The sequence below is a fragment of the Mustelus asterias genome, chromosome 14 (genome assembly GCF_964213995.1).
Source record: "Mustelus asterias chromosome 14, sMusAst1.hap1.1, whole genome shotgun sequence".
Classification (NCBI taxonomy): domain Eukaryota; kingdom Metazoa; phylum Chordata; class Chondrichthyes; order Carcharhiniformes; family Triakidae; genus Mustelus; species Mustelus asterias.
The window spans coordinates 69,568,844-69,594,729 of record NC_135814.1 but is presented as its reverse complement, the minus strand read 5'-3'; the positions used below and the strand labels follow the sequence as shown (position 1 = coordinate 69,594,729).

Sequence of the window (25,886 nt, the reverse complement as noted above, 5' to 3'; positions counted from 1 at the left end):
CAGGTTATTGAGTTAGATGATCAGCCATAATAATGAATGATGGAGGGCCAAGTGGCCTCCTCCTCCTCCTCACATTTTTCTGTTTCTAACAGCAGCCAAAAATATTGTGAATTCTTTTTTTTTTGAAGGATATGTGTAAAATTGAGTCAAAATTGCAAGAGATATTGGTCTCTAAAATGAAAATGGACACAATCCATCGCATCGTGATCTTTCAATCTCAATGTTGCTATTAGATTTGAAGAATTGAGGCAAGGCGAGTAGGAAATTGGTGAATGACTCGCCTAGTCTCTGAGATTGACATTGAGGTATAGACTACACATTTCCTTGGGTTAAATGGAGATCTAAAGAGAGATTTTTTCCCTTGAGTGCAAGCTTCAGAAAAGGACAGTGCAATAAGATGTGTGTTTGAGAGAACAAGGAGCTTCAGAACGTTTATAATAAAACTTTGGTACTTCTATACATAACTGCATTTGCTATTAATTAAAATTATATTGGGTGCCACAGGCTTGTAGGTGACAAACATTAGATTCTATTGTTGGTCCCTAAGTAATCTGAAATGCTGAAGCACCACCACTTTCCTGAATATCGGGTTTATAATATGTGACCCAAAATAAGGTATTCCTGACTATAGATTGGAGATTCTCTTTTGTAGCCATTTCCTTAAATTCCAGATAATATTTTGTTTTCTTGGAGAACAAATGCCAGGAAACAGCATCTTTCACATTTTAACATCTCGTCTTACCATTGTATCTAACTTTGCAGTATGTAAACATATTCCAGTTAAATCATACCTTTTCTAATTGGTGTTCCTAGTCCTTAAGATCTCTACCAGGAGATTCCATTAGGTCATTGGATTTATGTCATTTTCTGTATTTGTTATCTAACTAACGAGCTGTTTTTGTTGCCATAACATTTTCTGCAGTGAAAACATTCTTTGCTTTTGAGCAGTTGACACTCAGAAGTCATGGCAAAAAGATTTAAAATACTGACTTAAATAAAGGAAACCTGTAATTAGCAATCACAACTTGGATTTATATTGCACTTTCAACTTAAGACCCCTCAGGCACTTCTGAGGAGCATTATCAACAAAATATGACTGAGATGTTAGGTCAGATGATCAAAAGCTTGGCCAAAAATATAGGTTTTAAAGAGTGTTGTAACGGAGGAAAGTGAGGTGGAGAGGTGTAGGAAGGGACTTCTAGAGCTTAGATACTTGGCAACTGAAGGTAGGATCACCAGTGGTTGAGTAATTAAAAATGGGAATGCTGAAGAGGCAAGAATTAGAGAAGTGCAAATATCTGGGAGGATCATGGGGCTGAAGGAAATTACAGAGATAGGGAGGATTGAGGCCACAGAAGAGTTTGAAAACAAGGGTGAGAATTGTAAAATCAAGATGTTACTTGACTGGGAGGCAGTGTCGATCAGTGTACACAGGGATGATAGGATTTGGGTGCAACTTAAGACACAGGCAATAGAGTTTTTAACCCTTGAGGGATTAATCTATTCTATTTAGATAATACCAACAGGGCTTTCCGAGTGGTTCAATAGACTTTTGCAGAATAGCTGAGCTACAAATATAAGCAAGGTCACAGGTTTGATCCCTGGCTGGATGGCATAGCTGGAGACAAAATTGGTAACAGCTGTGATATTTACCTTTATTTATAGTTTGTTCCCTTTGTTTTATTAATCACCCTGCCTCAGTTGAAGTGTCGACTGACACTCTGTCAAAACACACAGATAAAGAATGACAACTAGGTAGGGTACTGGAGAGTGCTTGCTAACTTCGGAGTCCAGTAAATGCCTTTTGATGAAAAGAGAAGGAACGAAAACTAAACTTAACAGGCCATCTTAGCATAAATTGATTCATGCAGGTGCAAGTTTCAGTACTTTTGTGCAAGCATTGCAGCTTCATTTATAGAAGACAAGTATCTATTAATCAAGTTGACCAGAAGGATTGAGAGGGGGTGGGTCACAGATTATTTATAGCAACATCTGTTTAGGTAGTTAATATAGCTGACCTGTCAGAATGATGGATTATGAGTGAAACAAAATGTTGTGTATGAATGTAACCTTTGATATCACTTGCTGTTTGTAGTTTTCAACAGTTCAGCATTTTTTGTTTCTCATGTGCACAGGTGCTACTTTGCTTTATATCTCACTTCAGCTGCCATATAAATTTTTGTTACAATAGAACACAGCTACTACTGGGTTCATAACCCCACGGCAGAATTCCATTTCGAGTGCATGTTTGAAATCCTTTGTGGCTAGTGATGTTAGACTGACTGGAGATATTTGAATTGACCATGTGAACTAGATATGGAGATTTGCAAAGAGCAGGAGATGATATGGGGAAAGTCCACCTGTCAATACCTTGTCCCAGCAGTGAGTACAGCAGCCTGGAGAAAATTCATATGAAAGCAAAACCCAAAACGTATTTTTACCCTTCTGTGAAATTTATATAATGCTGTTAGGAAGAATATTCATTTTAAACAATAGCAAGTGCCCATTTTTCCATGATTATAAGTGTATATGTTATGGATTACTAGGCAGCCAAGTGCATGACTCCAGCAGTCAGCACCAAGGAGAAGCAACAGCGAATATCCTGAACACGGTGTGAACTGCTCACTTTTCTTGAGATATTGGATTGCCAGTAGAAGGTTACTGGTTTTGCTTCTATTGCCAGCTTCCCCTATGGACTGCACCCATCTGGGTATCTACTTTCAGCCTTCCTGGCATTGGAGTAGCTAAGGAACATGGGTCAGTAAGACTGGAAATTTGCCAGGGAATTTCTCGCTATCTGGCCTTGTCTCTTGATGTTGCAGGCAGAGGAAAGTAGTGAAGGGCTGCAGAGCTGAGGTCTGAGTGTGGGATGCAGGATCTCTGCGGGGTTGCTGTGCACATTGGCAGAGCAGTGCTGTGACCTGCTGCATGTTCAGATGTCCGAGAGCAGCAGCTTGCAGGGGCGAACAGTAAAAGTCTGGGCTGGCAGATCCCTCGGGATTGACTCTTCACAGGCACCAGATCATGACAGCAATCGATTATGTAATGGGTTGGGAGCTCGCAAAGGGTCTTTTCATAGTGGGCCAACCTTCACGGGATAATCTATTAGTCAGAAATGCCTTCAGCAAAGACAGTAAGCATTCACAGGTCAAAGTTCAGCCAAATGTTACAATGTTTTTGATAAGCAAAAGGGTGAAAGGTTATTGGGGGTAGGTGGGAATGTGGAGTTGAGGTTACAATCTGACCAGCCATGATCTTATTGAATGGTGAGGCAGGCCAAGTGACCTACACCTGCTTTGAATTCGTGTGTACATATGATCGACTCCAATTACTTCTTGTGACACCAAAATGGCACTGGAGGCAGTCCTTTTATTGGTCCCCAGACAGGTTGGACCTATTTCCATGCCCAACACCATTTCTGCCCCATGCTGGCACAGGAAGCTGTGGCCCAAAATGCAGCCAGTCCCTGAGTCATGGCATGAAAAATATGGTGGGCGGTCAAGGCCAATCAGGATGCAAAGCCAGGAAAGGACCAGACCTCCAATTTCCACCTCAACCAGAAAACTTCAGCTCAATGTTTCATCAAAAGGACATGGTCTCTGGTAATTAGAAGTTCTTAGCATTATATTTCCCTTGAATGCCATCCAAATGTGGGACTTGAATCTGCAAGTGAGAGTGCTTCCAATAGAACCATACTAACTCACCCGCATGTATGTGGATAGTCATGTCACCTGCTTCAGGATAAGGAACTTAACTGACCATTTTTTACTAGACACTTGAGTTACTTGCAAGTGTCTTGATAACTTGTGGTTCATAGTGTGGGAGACGTGATAAAAACATTTGGCAGTTGAAATATTCAACAGCACTCTGATACATTTGCATGTTAATATCTTCATAACATAGCTTTTGAGGTGCTTTTGCTTCAACCAATGCAAGGTGATTGACAAAAATCAGCAAAAGCTGAGCTTTGATTGAAGTGTTATATTTTAGCTTGCATGGAATTCAGTAAATTGGTTTAAATACTTAATTTTCAATTATAGGAAGGAATCCTAACCCGAATCAATAGCCAGATAATGCAACTTTGGGAGTAGTAAAAAAGGAGTTTGTCAGAAATCCACTGAAGAAAGTACTATAAATATTTGTGCCTTTGGGAGGTTTTTGCCTGGTTTATTACCAAATATTTTGGTAATTGGTTCAAACAATTGTGGCTTAGGGTATGGAGAAAAATCACATACATGTACAAAGGACCTTTCCCCCTTTACATTTTGACCAAACTAAAGTGTAAAGAGTTATTTGGTTTTTGTTCACTTGTTGGATTCAGTAACTTCAGAATCCTTTTTTATAACCATGATTGTTAATTATGTGATGATTACCTACCTAAACTGGCAGAGAAGTCCCCACACCAGTAAAAATATCCCTTCTGCAAATATAGTTTAAGAAATAAATATTCTTGCCAAGGTGAGGGCTGGTTCAGCTGCTGCCTGTTCTCAGCTGTTATCATTCTGCATCCCACATGAGCTTGCATTTAAATAGCACATTTATTGGGGTTTTTTTTAAATGCCTTGGGAGCTTTACATGAAGGGGAAAATGACATGCAGGTGAGCTGGACTCTCATCTGTCCCACAGGTTTTATCACCTACTGTGAGGAAGTAACTCTTGATGTCATACTGACTATTCAGAAGTAATCACTGTGTTTAAAATCCTATGAATGGTTAAATTAAAACTGAGTGAAAATAGAGACTCAGAGTACATGGAAACAACACTGAGAGATGATGATGGAACTGCTTACGTTTCTAGCTTAAATTGATCATGACTGTAATTCTGATTAATGATGCATGTCCTGAAAGTATTTTATCATTAGCTGCAATCAAGCGACTGCTTTGAACATTTGCAGAGCTGGTACCCAGCAGATGCTGCTTGTATTTTCGCAGATGACGCTTGGATATGTTTTCCCAGTTTCAAACGTTAACCCATTTGTTATGAACCACGTTGATGTTAAACGCAAGGGTGTCGCAAAACCCAGAAGGATAGCTTGGAATCCAGTTTGTAGTGGTGTGGGTATTTATTTGGTATTATGTGAGGAACTATGTATTGCCCAGTGAAGAAACAATACACTTGTTGTGTGAATAATTAATAAAGAATGTTTCTAAACTTAAAAACAAAGACACACATGACCAGAAGGACTGTAATATTCTATGACACTTAAGGATACTGATGGCTATACACACACAATTTTACATGAAACTATCCTTTGGTCCACAAAACTACCTATGCTTACCTGAACTCTGAGACACCACTTTTCTCCAACAACAATATTAAGCAACTCTATGAGCAAAATCCAGCAAATAATTACCATAACCAGATTAAGTTGCCAAATCTGAGAAATAGTCTTCTGGTTCAGTGATGGCGGAAAATAGCTGATTCTTTTAAGAAACTATAGCTGTAATTTACTGCAGTTCTGATGTTAGCTGTCTCTCTCCCCTTTCTTCCTGTTAGTGTTCTACAGTTATACCATTTCTTTTCCTTAGATTTTATCCCCCTGTGGAGTCAGCTTTTGGCAGGCACATGTCAATTTCCTTCTCTCTCTTGTGACGTTAGTGTACCTTAAAGAGAATTTTTTAAACAATCATGGTCTCTGCAGCTCACAGCCTTAACTGATGTCTTGTTGCCAGCTTGACTGGAGATGTCCTTTTATTGCTGCTTAAGTGGGAGTTTGTTTATTTTTACTGGCGTGTTTATGACTCTGCATTGTTAGGAGAAAATCTGGTTGGCAGGTCAGGCGATAGGAGCTTTTTCATTTTTCAGTTTCGAGCTGCAGGTTTTGCATTTTAGAAGGGACAGCAAGCTGAAAAGACTCTCCCTCTTTCTCCCTGGTTTTGGAAATTCTGCGGGTTAGCTGAAAGCCTTCCTGGAGTAGAAAATCTGCTGTTGGTGGCTTGACTAGAGTTCCTGGAGGTTCTGGGAAACTGTTCTGACTTCAAACTGTTCTAGGTGCGTCAAGAGGACTACTAGAACTTGCAAGACTGAGAGTTTTTAATTCTCCAACCGAAGGATGCAATTCCAGTATCATGTGAGCATAAAACTTTGCTGTGTTGAACTTGTTTAAAGGGTTTTGTCTATGGAAAATTTTAGTTTGATTGGAGCATCTTAGATATAGTTGTTAAGGGTTATACATTATTGTGGTTGTTTTGTTTGTAATTGATAAAAGTTATTGGTAATTTTCTTTCCATATATGTTAACTATATTCTTAAATAAACTTTGTTTAATAAAAGCTCCCTAGTGGGTCATTTGAATCATACCTGAAGTGAAACATATCATGCTTATCCTTCCCAAATTCAAGGTCCAAAACATGTGATCCAGGCGAGATCCATAAAACACTTTGGAGTTTCTGACCTGAACCATAAGACTCTTCTTTGCAGTTACTACATCTGTAGTCCCGTTGTTTTCTCTAGCCACATATGCAAAATACTTGTTTTCCACTGAGAGGCTAATTCACATTTCATCAGTTCTCCAGCCATCTGCCTCTAATCAGCTCTTTGCTTTTGTTTTTTTTATATATCTTAATTTTCCTCAATCCTTAACACATCCCCACTTTTTGAAGATGAAACGTCTCAATTTGAAGGACTATTTCATTTCTCAACCAATTATTATTAGTTCTACCATATCAACCATTCACAAAGATTTAAAAGCGTGTGTTAACATAATACATACCCTGGTGTATTTACACCCAATGCTCCCAATAGTTTCTTTTACATGTGATAGAACATTCGCAATGACATTTTCTCTTCGACCACATGAATAATTTTTAAATTAAGCAGTTGTAGTAATTAGTTCCATCAAAATAATTTGGTGTTTCAGAAAATTTAGGGGATTATGGTCCGTATGCATGATTCTCTGATGGATAACTGGCAACATAAATCTCAATGTTGCAATGCTAATATCAGACTTAAAGTTTCTTTTTCAATTGCAGAATACCTCTGTTGGTGACAATTTAATTTCTTTGAGAAATACTCCACAGGCTTTTTAAGTCCGAGTTCATCTTCCTACAGCAGCACATCTCCCGCACCCATGTCACCAGCATTCACGGCCAGTTTAAACTGTTTATCATGACTTAGTGCGGCTAACAGTGTCTTTGTTGTCAACAAATGGCAGCCTCTGTCTAGCTAAATGTCGTCGTCTTCTTCAGGAGTTCTGTTAGTGCTGCTCCCACACTGCTAAAGATTGGCATGAACTTGTGATAAAATCCACTCATTCCCAAAAATCTTAAAACCTCTTTGCTTGTTGTAGTTTCTGGAAAATCCCAAATGGCCTATGTTTTTGCATCTCATCCAAGCATTTAACCAAGTCCTATGATGTGTCCTTAATATGAAATTTGAGCTTCAGCAAATTCGCTTTTTGCCAAATTCATCATGAGATTAACCTCTTTTCGCATTCAAATAGGTCTTTTAAGCATTGCAGATGTTCCTCCCAACTTCGACTCAACACTAAATTATCAGTGTGCACTGCATAGTGACGTAGTCTTTGAATAACTTTGGTCATTAGCCTCTGAAACGTTGCGGGTGCATTCTTCATCCTGAATGGCATAACTATAAATTGCTAAAGTCCATTTGGTGTCACGAATGCAGAGATTTCCTTTGCCCTCTCAGACAGAGACACTTGCTACTAGCCCTTTAGAAAGTCTATTTTTATGATGAATTTGAGCTGTCCAACTCCAACCATGGTATAGGAAACAAATCCCACCTGGTGATGGCATTCACTCTCCTATAGTCCACACAAAGTCTTTATGTTCCATCTGGCTTTGGCATCATTACGATAGGGGAGACTCAATCACGAGAACTCAATTCTATAATTTCATTTTGGATATATTCAATTTCCCTCTGTATTTGTGATAACTTTGCTGGATTTAACTTGTATAGATATTGCTTTATTGGAACCGTTTCCTCCAAATCCACATCATGCATTCTATCTCCATTTTACTTAATTTACCCCTACAAATACATTTAGAAGACTGTAGTAACTTTTCCAATTCACCTTTGCACTTATCTGAAAGATAACTTGACCAGTTGTTCAAAATTTTCAGTCCTCCTTCATTACCCAAATGAATTAGAGGGAAGTTACTGTCAGAATTTAACCTTTCTTCTTCCTGCTTCATTATCAAGACCTCATCTTCTCGATTCCAATACCTCTTAAGCATGTTAATATGGCGCAGTCTGGGATTTACATCTAACTGGTGTGTGTACCAGATCATTTACTCAACTGTTTTCTTTCAATTTGATACTGTCCATTGTTTCTCCAGTCACGAATGTAAAATACTTGTTTTCCACTGATAGGCTAATTCGCATTCTCATCGCTTCTCCAGATGTCTGCCTCTAATCAATTCCCTGCTTTCACTTTTGTTTTAATCTTAAATTTTCCCAATTCTTAACACATTATTTCCCTGTATTCTTTTGGCCTGAGGGCGGTACGGTGGCAGAGTGGTTAGCACTGCTGACTCGGTCCTAGGTTTGATTCCGGCCTTGGGTGACTGTGTGGAGTTTGCACGTTCCCCCACATGTCTGCGTGAGTTTCCTCCGGGTGCTCCGGTTTCCTCGCACACTCGTGGTTTCCTCCGATGCTCTGGTTTCCTCCCAAACTCCAAAGATGTTCAGGTTAGGTGGATTGTTGTCAGGGGAGTTAGGGTAAATATGTGGGGTTATGGGGATAGGGCCTGCGTGGGATTGTTGTCGGTGCAGGCTCAATAGGCTGAATGGCCTCCTTCTGCATTATAGGGATTCAATGATTTTGTTTCAGTCAGTGTTCCTATTCTCATTATTTGGCAAAATGGTAAAGCTTACTTGAATCAATATCATCAATGCAAAAATTCTATCAGAAATCAGCTATAACAAACTGCTTGAGCACTAAGTTGGCTGAACAGTCTGTGTGAAAATGTACTCTAGCAAAGCAGTTAACGAAGGAAGATAATGATAGCACAACATCCAATCAGAGAAACAACAATCGCTGTTGTTGGTGAGCCATTTTACCGCTAATTCTGATCAAAAGAAGCCAAAGTGGTTGGGCAGCTAAAGCTGCACCAGCAATGACATTGTGACTTTAAGAGCTCAACAGTCATAGAATCCTACTGTGCAGAAGGAGGCCATTCAGCCCATCGAGACTGCACCAATCACAATCCCGCCAAGGAACATTTTTGATTCTAGATTGACTAACAATGATTTTTAAACACAGATGTTACATGGAAATAATTTGATATTGTGCCGTAACACTCAATTGTTAAGATGCAAGAATATTTTGTAGAAAAGATTAGAAAACTCAGTTCACCTATGTCTGTGGTTTCATTAAGAATTCATGTCCTCATGCCGTGGAACTATAGGTTCTTGGGAAACCTGAAAATGAAAAATAAAAACCCATTATTTCAATAAAGCTCTGATGTCTTTCTGACCCAACCTATTATTGTAGAGGCTGGAGATTATGTTCCCAACTTTATTGATGAGACATTCTTTATCGGTAACACAAAAATATCTCCTATGAGCTAAATAAGGAGAAACAAACTGGTGAAATTACACATCTAGAGCTTTAAGTGATGCTGATACAGGAATTGTTTGTGGCACCTCCGAGCAGCAGTGTCATAGCAATTTTGTTTCCATTCTGATTTGATCATCTGCTTTCCCCAGAATCGAGGGCACGTTCCTGTGCTGTGGGGAGGGTATAAAATGAATTAAAATTGTACAATCTTGCTCATATCGAATGTCTGCTTTTTGCATCTCCCATCATATTTTTATGTTTTAAGTCGGATGTGGTAATCTGTAATCTTCAGAAATCCAGTGTTTTGTTTTGAAAATGAGAGCAGCTGGATGGTGGATGAAATATCTGCTCATTTGTATGAATACAGGAGAATTAGTGATGATGATGAAAAATACCTTTGTGCATTAATCCATGTCTAATACTGATTGTCTACTGGTAATCCAGATGATAAATAAAATCTTGTTAAGCCTTTCGACTGTGATAAAATAGTTAAGATCCCCACTCGTATAGCAATGCATTAATATTCCACTTGAGCAACAGATGGATCCATTGTTTTTGTCGACAGAATACTAAATGTCCAAAACATGTGGATGGTGTTGTAATAAATTAATGTATCAGCTGATTCTGTGTGCTGTATATTGGTGCTTAATTATCACAAAAAATCCATTAGGGGCTGACTTAACCTACTTACTCTGGTTTTTGATGTAACCATTTCAAAGAATTATTGTCCAAGCTTCATTATGAGTGCATTTTATTCCCAATTTATGTTTAATCCTGGCAAGATGGTAATGATATCAGGCAAAAGGCACCCAGTCATTTTATTGGTTTGTTTAAATAACTTTTCCCATTGTTTCTCATTGACATTTTCAAGATCTTTGTACTTTACAATTACACAAATAATGTGAACGGATTTGATGTAAATGATGAAGCAAGCAAAGATAAATGTGAATAAATCAAGTTTGTTTACAATTAATTAAATGAACAGTGTTAATCCATACAGTACATTTGGGTTTGTTGATTAGTTTGTTTTCCCTTTCATTTATGCAAAAATACTTTAATTTATTATTTCATGGAATGTATGCATCGGGAACTAGGCCAGCATTTATTGCCCATCCCTAATTGCCATTGAGGAGGTGGTGGTGAGGCTCCATCTTGAACTACTGCAGTCCATCCACAGTAGTTAAGGAGGGAATTCCAGAATTTTAATCCGGCAACCTCGAAGGAACAGCAACAGAGTTCCAAATCGGGATGGTTTGGAGAGGAACTTGCAGATGGTGGCTGTATGCGCCTGCTTCATGTTTCTAGAGGTCATATGTTTGGAAGGTTCTGTCAAAGGAGCTTTGTTGAGTTTCTGCAATGTCTGTTGTAAATAGTACATGCTGCTTAAATAGGTAATATTTTAAGGTCATTGATTTGTTAGTTTTCATTGTAGTCATGACATTCAAAACCTCTTGCTCACCTGCAAAAAAGGACATTAATGGTCCTAATGGGGTATATCCTACATATACCACAAGTTAATAACATATATCTTTATGTTCCAATGGAATATTAATCTATTCATCAAATTTGAATCCACCAGTTGAAAAAAGGCCTGTTTGAACAGATTGAACCGTGAGTAGGTGATGGAGGGAGTGAATATTGGAGGTGGTGGATAGGGTGCCAATGAAATGAGCTGCTTTGTCCAGGATGGTGTCACACTTCTTGTGTTGTTGGAGCTGCACTCATCCAAGCAAGCGGAGAATATTCCACCACAGTTCTGATTTGTGCCTTGTAGATGGTGGACATGCTTTGGGGAGTCAGGTGAGTTTCTCACCCCAGAATTTTGAGCCTTTTGACCTGCCACATATTAAGCACCATTAATATATTTTTATATGGCTGTTCCAGTTCAGTTTCTGGTCAGTGATAATCCCCTAGAATATTGATAGTGGGGGATTCAGCAATGTCATTGAAGTTCAAGGGGTAACGATTCGATTTTCAATTGTTGCCTGACATTTGTATGGTGCAAATGTTATTGGCCACTTATCAGCTCAAGCCTGAATGTTGTCAGTCGCAAATGGTGCTGAACGTTGTGCAACTATCAGTGAACACCCCCACCTTTGACCTTACGATGGAAGGTCATTCTTGAAGCAACTAAAGATGGTTGGGCCTAGGACAGTACCCTGAGGAACTCCTGCAGTGATGTCCTGGGACTGAAAAATGTTTAATCTCCAACAACTGCAATTATCTTTCTGCTAGGTATGATCCCAAACAGTGGAGAGTTTTCCCCCTGATTTCCATTGACTTAAATTTTGCCTGGGTTCCTTAATGTCACACTCAAACAAATGGTGCCTTAATGTCAAGGCAGTCACTCTCACCTCTTTGAGGTCTACTCTTTTGCCAATGTTTGGATAAAAGATGTAATGAGGTCGGGAGCTGAGTGGCCTGGTGGAGCCCAAACTGAAAACCAATGAGCAGGGCATTGCTGAGTGGGTTCCACGTGGAGCACTGTTGATGACACCTTCCATTACTTTACTCGTTGAAAGTCAACTGATGGGACAGTAAAATAGGTTACTTGTTCTGGAACAGTTTGGTTAAGGGTGTGGCTAGTTGCAGAGCACAGGTCTTCAGTGCTATTGCCATAAGACATAGGGACAGAATTAGACTACTCGGCCCATCGAATCCGCTCCGCCATTCAATCATGGCTGATAGTTTTCTCATCCCCATTCTCCTGCCTTCTCCCCATAATCCCTGATCCCCTTATTAATCAAGAACCTATCTATCTCTGTCTTAAAGGCACTCAGTGACCTGGCCTCCACAGCCTTCTGTGGCAAAGAGTTCCACAGAAATAACCACTCTTTGAAGAAATTCCTCCTTATCTCTGTTTTAAAGGACCGTTCCTTTAGCCTGAGGTTGCGCCCTCTGGTTCTAGTTGTTCCTACTAGTGGAAACAATCCTCTCCACGTCCACTCTATCCAGGCCTTGCAGTATTCTGTAAGTTTCAATAAGATCCCCCCTAATCCTTCTAAAATCCAACGAGTACAGACCCAGAGTCCTCAACCGTTCCTCATACGACAAGCTCTTCATTCCAGGGATCATTCTTGTGAACCTCCTCTGGACCCTTTCCAAGGTCAGCACATCTTTCCTTTAAATATGGGGCCCAAAACTGCTCACAATACTCCAAATGGGATCTGACCAGAATGTTATCTGGGGAAATCTGGAGGAGGCCAAAATGGATCACCCAGTCAGCACTTCTGGCTGAAGATGGTTGCAAATGTTTGAGCCTTTTCTGAGTATGTTGGGCTCCCCCACCATTGAGGATGGGGATATTTGTGAAACCTCCTCCCGCAGTTAGTTGTTTAATTGTCCGCCACTATTCATGACTTGATGTGGCAGAACTACAGAGTTTAGATCTGATCTGTAGGTTGTGAGATTGCTTACAAGTTGTTTCCGCTATTTGGAATGCAAGTAGTCCTGTGTTGTCACTTCCCCAGGTTGACACCTCATTTTCAGGTACACTGCTCCTGGCATGCTATCCTGCACTATTCCTTGAACCGGGATTATTCTGCAGATTTGATGGTAATGTGTGGGATGTGCTTGGCCATGAGGTTATAGGTTGTGGTTCAATACAGTTTTGCTGCCGCTGAAAGCCTTATGAATGCCCAGTTTTGAAGTGCTAGATCTGTTCGAAATTTATTCTAAAATAGAGGTATACTCAGTGTGAAGATGGGACTTGGTCTGAGGTAGGATTGTGCAATGGTTGCTCCTTCTGGTACTGTCATTTGATGCCCCTCTGTCAGGTAAATTGCTAAGGACAAGGTCAAGTACCTCACTTAATAGCCCCATCCAAAACCTGCAACTTCTACCAGCTAGAAGGACCGAGGCACCAGACACAAGGGAACACCATCACTTGCAAGTTCCCCTCATCCACACACCAGCCTGACTTGGAACCATATACTGTTGTTGGGTTGAAAACTTGGAGCTCGCTTCCTAACAGCACGATAGGTGTACCTACAGCAGATGCAATTCAATGGTTCAAGAATGCAGCTCGCCACCACCTTACTAGGGCGATTGAGAATAGGCAATCAAATGCTAGCCTAGCCAGCGACTATTACATTTAACAAAATAATAAAATACATTTCTCTGCAGTAATGTAGTACAGTTGTAACTTACAGCAGACATACTCAGCAGTAGCCTCTGATGTTGATGTTTACATCCTAAACCATGCAAATTCTATTGATTGCAGCAAGTCTGAAACAGCAGTTAGGGACGGGCAATAAATGTTGGCCCTGCCAGAGATGCCCACACCTCAAGGGTATTGGTGTCATTGGCAAGGCCAGCATTTTTCAGTGAAGTAATGTATACAAAAATATATTTCCCAACCTGTTGCAAGAAACAGTATAACTAATTTGATGATAGAACTAGCTATTATGTAGTCAGATCTGAAACATTTGTGATAATTATGCATAAAGGATGAGAAGGCTGTGGTATTGTCAAGGTCATTTTCTTGGAACATTTTCCAATTAACAAAGTCCTGGTCCAGCTAAAACTATCACCAGACATATTGTTGGAACAAGGTCCTTTACTAAAAAGAAAAATGTTGTTTCTCAATTACTAAATTGTTATGAACAAAGGATAAAGAAAATAAAAAGCAATTTGCAAGTCTCAGGGGTGCAAAAGTAGTGGCAGAGCCGTCGGTCTTTGGTTCCAAACTCTGAATCTAAATTTGAACGAAAATAGTAACCTCGAAGCGATTCCTTGACAGTTTTTACTGGTTGTGAATGATTGTTTGTGACATGAGATCTGTCAGAATATCTATGATGTCTACTTTTAGTACTTTTCCTTGGTGACTGAAATTTGTTTCCGTTTAAAGAGAGTTACTGGCTTTCCTAAATTTGCAGTAGAAATAACGGTGAGGCCATCAGCACTCAGCATTATTAAGGGGCAAATCAGACAACAACTTCCTATGTCCACATAAGTACGATCAAAGGTAGAAATCAGGATGTTTCTGCTTTTTTAGCCGTGCTGCTACAAGCTTGACCATACCAGTACTTTGTAGAGAGACTTTCCAACAAAACGTGTGAAAAGTGTGATGCTGCAATCACTGTCAACATCCTGGGGTTACCATTGACCAAAAATAGAACTGGAACTGGACCTGGACACACATGGCAGACTGGTACAAAAACTAAAATCACATCGGATTCAAGGTGGGCTGCTAGATGAGTACAGAACTGGCTTGTTATACAAGACAGAGAGTGGCAGAGAGTGTTTTTCAGAATGGCGATCCGTAGCTAGTGGTGTTCTGCAAGGATCAGTGCCGGGTTCTCTGTTTGTTTGTAGTATATTTAAATGATCTGGAGGAAAATGTGGATGGTCTGAATAATAAGTTTGCGGATGACACAAAGATTGGCAGAGTTGTTGATAGTACTGAGGATTGTCAGAGGATACAACAGGATATGGATAGATTAGAGACTTGGGCACAGAAATGGCAGATGGAGTTTAATCCGGACAAATGCGAGGTGATGCATTTTGGAGGATCAAATTTAGGTATGAATTATACTGTATACGGCAGAATTTCCCTTGGGAAAATTAACATGCAGAGGGATCTGGGCGTGCAGGTCTGTAGTTCCCTAAAGTGGCAACACAGGTGGCCAAAGTGATTAAGAAAGCATATGGCATGCTTGCCTTCATCAGCTGAGGTATTGAGTACAGGAGTTAGGAAATCATGTTGCAGCTATATAAAACCTTGGTTAGGCCGCATTTGGAGTATTGCGTGCAGTTCTGGTCACCACACTATCAGAAGGACGTGGAAGCTTTGGAGAGAGTGCAAAGAAGGTTCACTAGGATGTTGCCTCGACCAGGCAACATTGTTGGCTATGACGAGAGGTTGAATAAACCAGGATTGTTTTCACAGGACAGGCTGAGGGGAAACCTGATAGCGATCTACAGAATTATGAGAGCCATAGACAGGGTGGATAGTAAGAGGCTTTTTCCTAGGGTGGAAGTTGCAATTATAAGGGGGCACAGTTCAAGGTGAGAGAGGGAAAGTTTAAGGGAGATGTGCAGGGGAAGTTTTCTATGCAGAGAGTGGTGGGTGCCTGGAATGTGCTGCCAGAGGATGTGGTAGAAGCAGGCGCACTAGCAACATTTAAGAAGCATGTGGATGGGTACATGGATAGGGAGGAAATAGAAGGATAGAGGCCCGGTAAGGGCAGAAAGTTTGTTTTTTAATTGGGGCATCATGAGGCTTGGAGGGCTGAAAGCCCTGTTCCTGTGCTGTACTTTTATTTGTTATATAAATACTGTGGCTACAAGAGCTGGTCAGAGCTACAGAGTCTGGGAATTCTGTAGTGTGTAACTCCCCTTCTGACTCCCCAAAGCCATCTACAAAGGACAAGTCAGGAGTGTGATGGAATATTCCCAACTTGTCTGTTGCACTAATAACATTCAAGAAGATTGACCCCATCCAGGACAAAGTGACCTGTTTAACTGGCACCCCATCCACCAAATTAAACATTCACTCTCTCCACCACTGGAGCACAGAGGTAGCAGTGTGTACCATCTATGAGATGCACTGCAAGCAGTAACTCACCAAGGCTCCTTTGCCAGCATCTTCCAAAACCGTGACCTCTACCTAAAAGGACAAGGGCAGCAAAAGCATTGGAATGTCATCATCTACAAGTTCTCCTCCAAGCAACACTAACCTGACTTTGCAACTATTTCACTGCACCATTGTTGGGTCAAAATCCTGGAACTCCTTTCTTAACAGCACTGTGGAAGTATCTACACCACATGGACTGCAATGGTTCAAGAAAGCGGCTTGTCACCACCTACTCGAGAATTAGGATGGGCAATAACTGCTGGCTGGCCTAGCCAACAATGCCCATGTCCCACAAAATAATGAGTTTAAATAAGTATTTACCCACTAAACACAGCAGAAAAAGTTAAGGCTGGCGATGTGGTTTTTCTTTATTGCTGTCAATCCCTTCAGCACTGAAAACTTAATTTTAGAAATGTGGCGTCTCAATACTTAGGATTTAAATTATTGTTGGGAATTTTTGTAAAAGAAAATGTATTTTTTACTTTCTGTATCTTTTATCTCTCATTTAGTCCCATGTTTCTTTTCCTTTCTTTAGCTTTCTGTACATGATTTTACATTGAATTAACTATTCAAATTTATATTCCTGCTTTGGACCCTGCATGGTTTAGTGAGGCAGGTGTTTGGTGCCTAATAGCTAAGCAAAAAAGTTGCTAGCATGGATGTATCCAGATTGACAGGCTATGCCTTCTACGTCTATTTTGTGTAATTAATCATGTGTTAGCATATATTTCTTTTTGCTATCATTCTTGTAAGTGAAGGATATATCTGAGAGAATAAACCAGAAATGAAGCTTGCATTAACCATGATAATCCGGCTGGTAAACAATCAAAGAGCCTTGAATCTAGTGTGTTACTGTTCTAGTAACTAAATTATAGCCATGGGCCCCTAACTCGGAGATCTACGTTTAACTATTCACCCTAGCTGATAATTCACCTTCAAAAGGATGAGAATCCTTAGTCTTGATGTGAATACATGCTGACAGCCACTTAAAGATTGGTTTTGATAGACCATTTTCATTGCTCTAACTTTTTTGTGCCCTTTTATACTGCAGATAGCGATTTAACAGTAGAACTATTTTTGATCAGCAAAGCAGAATATTGATCTATTGTGCCAAATGTGCCTTTTGTCACCTTGGGCAAAACGATGCATGCTTTGTAAATGTATCTTTGCATATATGCATTTAGTTGTATTCAGGATTGTTTAGGATATGGTTAGAGTGTTTTTCATTAATATTAAGCATGTGAAAATGATCTTGAAGCTTAGAAACAGGCTTGACGTGATTTACAGTAAGCCTTTGTAATTTCACAATGGGAAGCAATGTTATACAGTCACTTCTCTGTTGAATCCTGTAGTGTACTCTATAAATACTTCCTATAAAAATAATTATGCCTTTTAAATGACCAGCGATTTCTAATTTGTCTATGTCCTTGCACTTTATTCTGCAGCTTCTCTCTTTATGCCAATTTGGAAAGTGGAAATATTAAACTCGACAGCAGAAACAATTAGAGTCCAGACTACATTTCCATTGATATTAAAAACAGCTTCAGGAAAATTGAAGTGTGTTCTTCTTGTTCATGTTGGACTTTGCCATTCAAATTGAAATGTCAGCTGCTGTTGGCTTTAATCTCTCTGATTCGAACCACCATGGTGTTTGCTTGTAAACACACTGGTCTTCTTTCCCTTCCTGTAGTTAAGGTCACGGTGATCAATCATTGTACTGGAATGGGTAGTTTACTTTCCTTCTGGTACCAGTACAATTTCTATTTCAGATCCCCAGGAATTTTCCTGTAATTTCCAGTTTGCCGTTATCCAGCGTAATGCTCTACTTTTTTTCAGTTGCTGCATGGATAGCAAATGTAATCCATTTCCCAGTGGATTTTTACTGCTTAGGTCAGGAGCCTGGTGGCTGGGGATCAGTCACTTTCTTGATCATGTTAGTTGAAGTCAGAAAACTTGCTTTAACAGCAGGACAATGTGAAGGTTGCTGTCCTGTAGCCCCTATTGGAATGCATGCTGAACTATGTAAACTGATGACAGCCGCACCCATCTGGTGCACCTCCTGGTTTATTGCAAACATCACTGACTGCAACCTGGTAACTGATCTAAGTGGCGATGTCCCAGGTTTCAACCTTCCATGGAAAATCTGGACAACTCTCAACAACTTGAGAGCAAGCCAGGAAAGATGTAGCCAGTTGCTCCCCACGTAGAACAGCTCAAATTGAGACTGTAGCCAGTCAAGTCAAACTACATACTGAAACCCCTGCCCTGAGAGATCCATTTCAGATGGCATTTTGCCCATCCACACGGCTGCATTGGCTGAAATTGTTAAATGGATTGCTAATGTTGGCAATGTTTCCCCAGCCATTACACCAAATATAATCTGCTGCCATCACAGAAACCTAGTAAAACTACAATCTGTGATCAAACAATGCAATGTTTTTTTCCCCCATAAGATTTGTCTTCTAGCAGTATAAATACTTGGTAATTCATCTTGATATACAAGCCTGATTATGTTATGATTACCATCTGACAAGTTTTCAGAAATAGTGACTAGTTGCCTAACTTGAAATTCATGTGAACTCATTAACTAAATATGTTTAGTTGGAAAGGAAGAAGACATTTGAGAACGAGCACCAGAATAATGTTAGTGTCATTTTCTTGGAAAATCTATCTGTGCTGCTCCTGGTTATTGTTGTTGGATTAAACACAATTGTAGACTGACTGTATTATGAATGCAATATTTCAGTTGATTTGCAGATAATAGGTTGAGTCCTACAAAATTGCACAATTTCCTAACTTGTTTTTCCCCCCCTGGAAACATCAGGCTTCTGTTTCTGAATTGTTACAATAATTGTGAAATCTATGATCAGTTGATATTTTGTTCTAGTTCCATTCTTAGATTCCTGAATGATCATATTGAATATTTAATTTTGAAAATAATAGAAGGTAATTTCAGTGTTTTTGCTACAGTTGCACATGGACAAATACATTGCCTGGTGCGGTAATGACCAGGCTTAACCCCAAATTTGCAGAGTTATGGTAGTGGAGGTATTTGAGTGAGTTGTAAAAAATTGTAATGGGACAGTGAAAGAATTGGAGGTTATTATCCTGTGACTCATAGCTGCAGTGCGTGCACTCAAATGTATGTTTCTGTGTGTATATAGCGATTGAGTCAGGATCAGGCTGAGCTTTCACGTTGTTTCTCTTTCTTTATTCTGCCTCCCTCACTCTTTCCTACTTTTCACTTTCTTCCATCATAATCCAGTGGGTGAATTATCTGCAATTATGCCCTAGGCTTACAAGTGAGCCTGGATGAGGTAGTGGGTACCCTCTGATATTTATGGAACTGCCACCCAGCATATATTCACAGGAGCAAACTTGGGGGGCGGGGAGGGGGGAGGGAACACTTACGGATTTACTATGTTGCCTTTGATGTTTCTAAGCTCCAAGGCACTTTACAACCAATGACGTGCTTCTAAACCGTTGCTAGTATTGTACAAAGCATGACAAACAATTTGCACACAGGAAGGTCACAAACAGCAATGTGATGATGACCAGATAATCTGTTTTTCTGATGTAGTTTAAGGGATAAATATTGGCCAAGAAACCGGGGATAACTACCCTGCTTTTCTTCACTTTGGTACCATGGGATTTTTTTGCACTTACCTAAAAGACTTAATGGCATCTCTGACAGTGCAGCATTTGCTCAGTAAGTTCTGATTTTAGTGTTCAGGGTTTCCATCAGGCAAAGCAAGGTCTACAAATTTCAAGTAAGCCAACCCTACTTTCAAAAGGTAGCTGATAATCAGATTTTATCAGCAGTAGAAACAGTGGTCCAGAATTTCAGGTATTTTGACAATGAATTGCCAACTTTCACTATCATTAACCCTCTCAGTCTCAGTGTAATGTCAGAATGTAGCCAAGGGCAGATTAATGTAATATCAAGCTGCTTTCTTTATTAACTGCTCTGCCATGGGCTGAGCTGTGGACCCTCCCTTCTCCCCAGAGCTGGCAATCAGTGAAATTAATTGATCTGATGAGAACTTTGACATTTCCCCTCTCATACTGCTCTTAAGAACCACAACAAAAGTTAAGACTTGTTCAATGAACTGTAATTGTCTTTAACACCAATCTAAGCAATAGTTATTGCCAAATTGTTCCACTGGAGCAAGCTGAGAGGGAGTGATTGGAGGCAGCAGTGCTGGTGAGAGATTAATTGAATTGTTTATTTATTTAATTAGTCAGCGAGTGTGTGTTTTCTTTTGGCCTTTACTTTTGCAGTAGAATTTTAAGTTTAAAGTGAAAACTGGAAGTGGGCTGCTAAGGAGTCTGGGAAGGGTTTTTTAAGCGCGTGAAGTATAAAAGGTAGGCTGCAGTATACAGCGGGCAGCGTCGGGAGCGGGCAGTGTAGTGAGTGGGAAGCAGAGTGTGAGCTATAAGGCTTTGGCTCACAGGGCTTAGGCAGAAAGGGCGAGCAGGGGTGAGTTTAATTCATTTTTGCTGTTTCTACCTGGTACTGGCAAGGTATCTAGAGGGGATGGGTGTGCAGGCAGTGCTATGTTCCTCTTGCACTATGTTTGAGGTGAGGGACGACGACAGTGTCCCTGCTGATTACACCTGTGGGAAGTGCACCCATCTGCAGCTCCTCCAAAACCATGTTAGGGAACTGGAGCTGGAGTTGGATGAACTTAGGATCATTAGGGATGCGGAGGTGGCCATAGACAGAAGCTTTAGGGATACAGTTACTCCGAGGAATGAAAACAGATGGGTGACGGTGAGAGGGGCTGGGAGGAAGCAGTCCGTGCAGGGATCCCCGGTGGTCGTTCCCCTTAGCAACAAGTATTCCGCTTTGGATACGGTTGAGGGGGATGACATACCAGTGGTGAGCCGCAGTGAGAGGATCTCCAGCACTGTGTCCGTCTCTGTGGCTCGGGAGGGTAAGGGGCAGAGCGGGAGGGCAATAGTTATTGGGGACTCGTTAGTTAGAGGGATAGATAGGAGGTTCTGTGGCAGCAAATGAGACTCACGGATGGTATGTCAGACCGTGTTTTCCGGATTCTGAAGGGGGAGGGGAAACAGTCACAAGTCGTGGTACACATTGGTACCAATGACATAGGTAAGAGAAGGGACGGGGATTTAAAGCAGGAATTTCTGGAGCTGGGCTGGAAGCTGAGAGCCAAGACGAAACATGTGGTCATCTCTGGTACGTTGCCGGTGCCACGTGATAGTGAGTTGAGGAACAGGGAGAGAGTGCAGTTAAACATGTGGTTGCAGGGATGGTGTAGGAGGGAGGGTTTCAGATACTTGGATAATTGGAACACATTCTGGGGAAGGTGGGACCTGTACAAACAGGACGGGGTGCACCTGAACCAGAGGGGCACCAATATCCTCGGAGGGAAATTTGTTACGGCTCTTCAGGGGGGTTTAAACTAATTTGTCAGGGGAGTGGGAAAAGGAGTTGTAGTCCAGAAGTCAGTGAGGGTGGTGAGGTATTGGGGAAGGTATCAGGGTCAAGGGTGGGTACCGGTAGACAGGAAGGTGGGTTGAAGTGTGTCTACTTCAATGCAAGGAGCATCCGGAACAAGGTTGATGAACTTGGGGTTGGATTGGTACTTGGGACTACGATGTTGTGGCCATTACAGAGACGTGGGTAGAACAAGGACAGGAATGGTTGTTGGACGTTCCGGGGTATAGATGTTTCACTAAGTGTAGGGAAGCTGGTAAAAGAGGTGGAGGAGTGGCATTGTTAATCAAGGATAGTTTAACGGCTGCAGAAAGGCACTTCGAGGGGGATCTGCACACTGAGGTAATATGGGCTGAGGTTAGAAATAGGAAAGGAGCAGTCACATTGTTAGGAGTTTACTATAGGCCCCCAAATAGTAATAGAGATGTGGAGGAAGAAATTGCTAAGCAGATTATGGATATGTGTGGGGGTCACAGGGTAGTTGTCATGGGGGACTTTACCTTTCCAAATATTGATTGGAACCTTTGTAGGTCAAACTGTTCGGATGGGGCAGTTTTTGTGCAGTGTGTGCAGGAGGGTTTCCTGACACAATATGTGGATAGGCCGACAAGAGGTGAGGCCACATTGGATTTGGTACTGGGAAATGAACCGGGCCAAGTGTTAGATTTGGTTGTGGGAGAGCACTTTGGAGATAGTGACCACAATTCGGTGTCTTTTGTTATTGCAATGGAGAGGGATAGGGCCGTACGGCAGGGCAAGGTTTACAATTGGGGGAGAGGTAATTATGATGCGATTAGGCAAGAATTAGGGGGCATAAGTTGGGAACAGAAACTGTCAGAGAAAGGAACTAATGAAAAGTGGAACTTTTTCAAGGAACAAATACTGGATGTCCTTGATAGGTATGTCCCTGTCAGGCAGGGAGGAAATGGCCGAGTGAGGGAACCATGGTTCACGAAAGAGGTGGAATGTCTTGTGAAAAGGAAGAGGGAAGCTTATGTAGGGATGAGGAAACAAGGTTCAGATGGCTCGATTGAGGGTTACAAGTTAGCAAGGAATGAGCTGAAAAAGGGGCTTAGGAGAGCTAGGAGGGGACATGAGAAGTCCTTGGCGGGTCGGATCAAGGAAAAACCCAAGGCTTTTTACTCTTATGTGAGGAATAAAAGAATGACCAGGGTGAGGTTAGGGCCGGTCAAGGACAGTAGTGGGAACTTGTGTATGGAGTCAGTAGAGATAGGCGAGGTGATGAATGAATACTTTTCTTCAGTGTTCACCAAGGAGAGGGGCCATGTTTTTGAGGAAGAGAAGGTGTTACAGGCTAATAGGCTGGAGGAAATAGATGTTCGGAGGGAGGATGTCCTGGCAGTTTTGAATAAACTGAAGGTCGATAAGTCCCCTGGGCCTGATGAAATGTATCCTAGGATTCTTTGGGAGGCAAGGGATGAGATTGCAGAGCCTTTGGCTTTGATCTTTGGGTCCTCGCTGTCCACGGGGATGGTGCCAGAGGACTGGAGAATGGCGAATGTTGTTCCTCTGTTTAAGAAAGGGAATAGAAATGACCCTGGTAATTATAGACCGGTTAGTCTTAATTCGGTGGTTGGTAAATTGATGGAAAAGGTCCTTAGGGATGGGATTTACGACCATTTAGAAAGATGCGGATTAATCCGGGATAGTCCCCACGGATTCGTGAAGGGCAAGTCGTGCCTCACAAATTTGATAGAATTTTTTGAGGAGGTAACTAAGTGTGTTGATGAAGATAGGGCAGTTGATGTCATATACATGGATTTTAGTAAGGCGTTTGATAAGGTCCCCCATGGTCGGCTTATGATGAAGTGAGGAGGTGTGGGATAGAGGGAAAGTTGGCCGATTGGATAGGTAACTGGCTGTCTGATCGAAGACAGAGGGTGGTGGTGGATGGAAAATTTTCGGATTGGAGGCAGGTTGCTAGCGGAGTGCCGCAGGGATCAGTGCTTGGTCCTCTGCTCTTTGTGATTTTTATTAATGACTTAGAGGAGGGGGCTGAAGGGTGGATCAGTAAATTTGCTGATGACACCAAGATTGGTGGAGTAGTGGATGAGGTGGAGGGCTGTTGTAGGCTGCAAAGAGACATAGATAGGATGCAAAGCTGGGCTGAAAAATGGCAAATGGAGTATAACCCTGATAAATGTGAGGTGATTCATTTTGGTAGGACTAATTTAAATGTGGATTACAGGGTCAAAGGTAGGGTTCTGAAGACTGTGGAGGAACAGAGAGATCTTGGGGTCCATATCCACAGATCTCTAAAGATTGCCACTCAAGTGGATAGAGCTGTGAAGAAGGCCTATAGTGTGTTAGCTTTTATTAACAGGGGGTTGGAGTTTAAGAGCCGTGGGGTTATGCTGCAACTGTACAGGACCTTGGTGAGACCACATTTGGAATATTGTGTGCAGTTCTGGTCACCTCACTATAAGAAGGATGTGGAAGCGCTGGAAAGAGTGCAGAGGAGATTTACCAGGATGCTGCCTGGTTTGGAGGGTAGGTCTTATGAGGAAAGGTTGAGGGAGCTAGGGCTGTTCTCTCTGGAGCGGAGGAGGCCGAGGGGAGACTTAATAGAGGTTTATAAAATGATGAAGGGGATAGATAGAGTGAACGTTCAAAGACTATTTCCTCGGGTGGATGGAGCTATTACAAGGGGGCATAACTATAGGGTTCGTGGTGGGAGATACAGGAAGGATATCAGAGGTAGGTTCTTTACGCAGAGAGTGGTTGGGGTGTGGAATGGACTGCCTGCAGTGATAGTGCAGTCAGACACTTTAGGAACATTTAAGCGGTTATTGGATAGGCACATGGAGCACACCAGGATGATAGGGAGTGGGATAGCTTGATCTTGGTTTCAGATAAAGCTCGGCACAACATCGTGGGTCGAAGGGCCTGTTCTGTGCTGTACTGTTCTATGTTCTAAATAATTATTCTGCCCTGGAAAATAGTGGAATGTTGTCACTTCTTTATGATTAATTACTAGTTTGTTAAGCTAAATCATTGGAAATAATTTAAAAGATTTTTTAAAAGTTTGTGTTATTTCATCTTCTAACTTAGTGTCCCTTTATTTAGCTCTCTGAAAACCTTTTAGAAAGTAGAGCTTTTCATTTCCTGGTTGGCTGTCTGTGGGAATTCTTTTATTGGTTGCTTGAGCGGCTTTAAGACATCATGGCAGCTGGATGCTGGGAATCACTATTAAATAAGCTGCATTTAATTTTATGTCGAGCAGTAAAGTTCTCACTGCAGAGATCACTAGACCTATCAAGGCAGCTTTCTTCAAGGTCATTGACAAGAGGCATCATTTTGCCACTGATCACAAACTACCATCATTGTAAACTATTTCTGTGCACTGATGCCACCTATTTTCTTAAATTACATCAGTTCCTCCAAGACCAAGTGTTTTTGCCAACAGTTTGCAGTAGAAAACACTTGGACAGGGCAAAAGCAAGCGAGATCATCCACTGAGATCTCGCTTTGTCCACCCTATTCTCTCAGTTTCTGACTGCTGGTTTAGTGGGATAATGGAATCCTTTCCACCTAATAAACTAATACATTTCAGTCGGCTGAGCGATTTTTGTCCTACAAGTTGATAGGGCACCGAGTCTTGCAACTGAATATTTTGTTTCATGCTTCTGCCACTACTAGAAATTCAGACAGTTGAGACTCAGCTGTTCGACCAGTACTTTGACAGCTGAGTCTCGTCACTGACAATGGTGCTGGGCTGGAAAGACTGCGGATAGAACAATCTGATATCACCTCAGTAGGTGTGGGGTATTGGTTAAACAAGGTTTCATGATTTAGCTACCACTGAATTTGAAAGTGATGTTAAAAATAATCCTAAATCTCCCCAAATTGAAGAAATACATCATCTGGTAAAACCTGGTGAGACCACACACACTGGTTTAAAAATAAAATCCTTCAGGATTTAAAACATGTGAGAAGACATCAGAGCCCAGTCAAATTGTGATGCAAAGATGCATTACTGAGAGGTGTTGCCTTGTTCGAAATGTTGCAATGTTGCCTCAGTGAAAGGTGCCACGGCATCGCTCAAAGAAGAAGTGTGTTCTGGCTGTGTTTTGATCAGTATTCATCCCTTAATTAACACCACTGCAACCAGATTAACTGGTTGTTTATTCATTCATTTGTTGTTTGGGGAAACTTGATTTTTGCAAATTTGTTGTCTGGATAAAGACAACAATCCGTGATTCCACTTCAAAAATATATGACCATTTGCAAAGTTCTTTGGCATGTTCTGATGATATAAGGTGCTTCTCTCATCAGTAGCTTTCAGCTGTTGTGGATATGGGACAT

General features: G+C 41.2%; 2 protein-coding genes across 3 annotated transcripts in view; one reads left to right on the top strand and one right to left on the bottom strand.

Annotated features, from left to right (window-relative positions):
• The window catches only part of LOC144503759 (inositol polyphosphate 1-phosphatase-like), a 239,691-nt gene that overhangs the window by 97,292 nt on the left and 116,513 nt on the right, over positions 1-25,886 (bottom strand). The window contains exon 2 of the mRNA XM_078228593.1: positions 9,316-9,380. The gene's annotated coding sequence lies outside the window, so the exon portion shown is untranslated. The remainder of the gene's footprint in view (positions 1-9,315; positions 9,381-25,886) is intronic.
• hibch (3-hydroxyisobutyryl-CoA hydrolase) overlaps positions 1-25,886 on the top strand; it is a 106,689-nt gene that overhangs the window by 20,653 nt on the left and 60,150 nt on the right. The gene's annotated exons all lie outside the window — the stretch shown is intronic.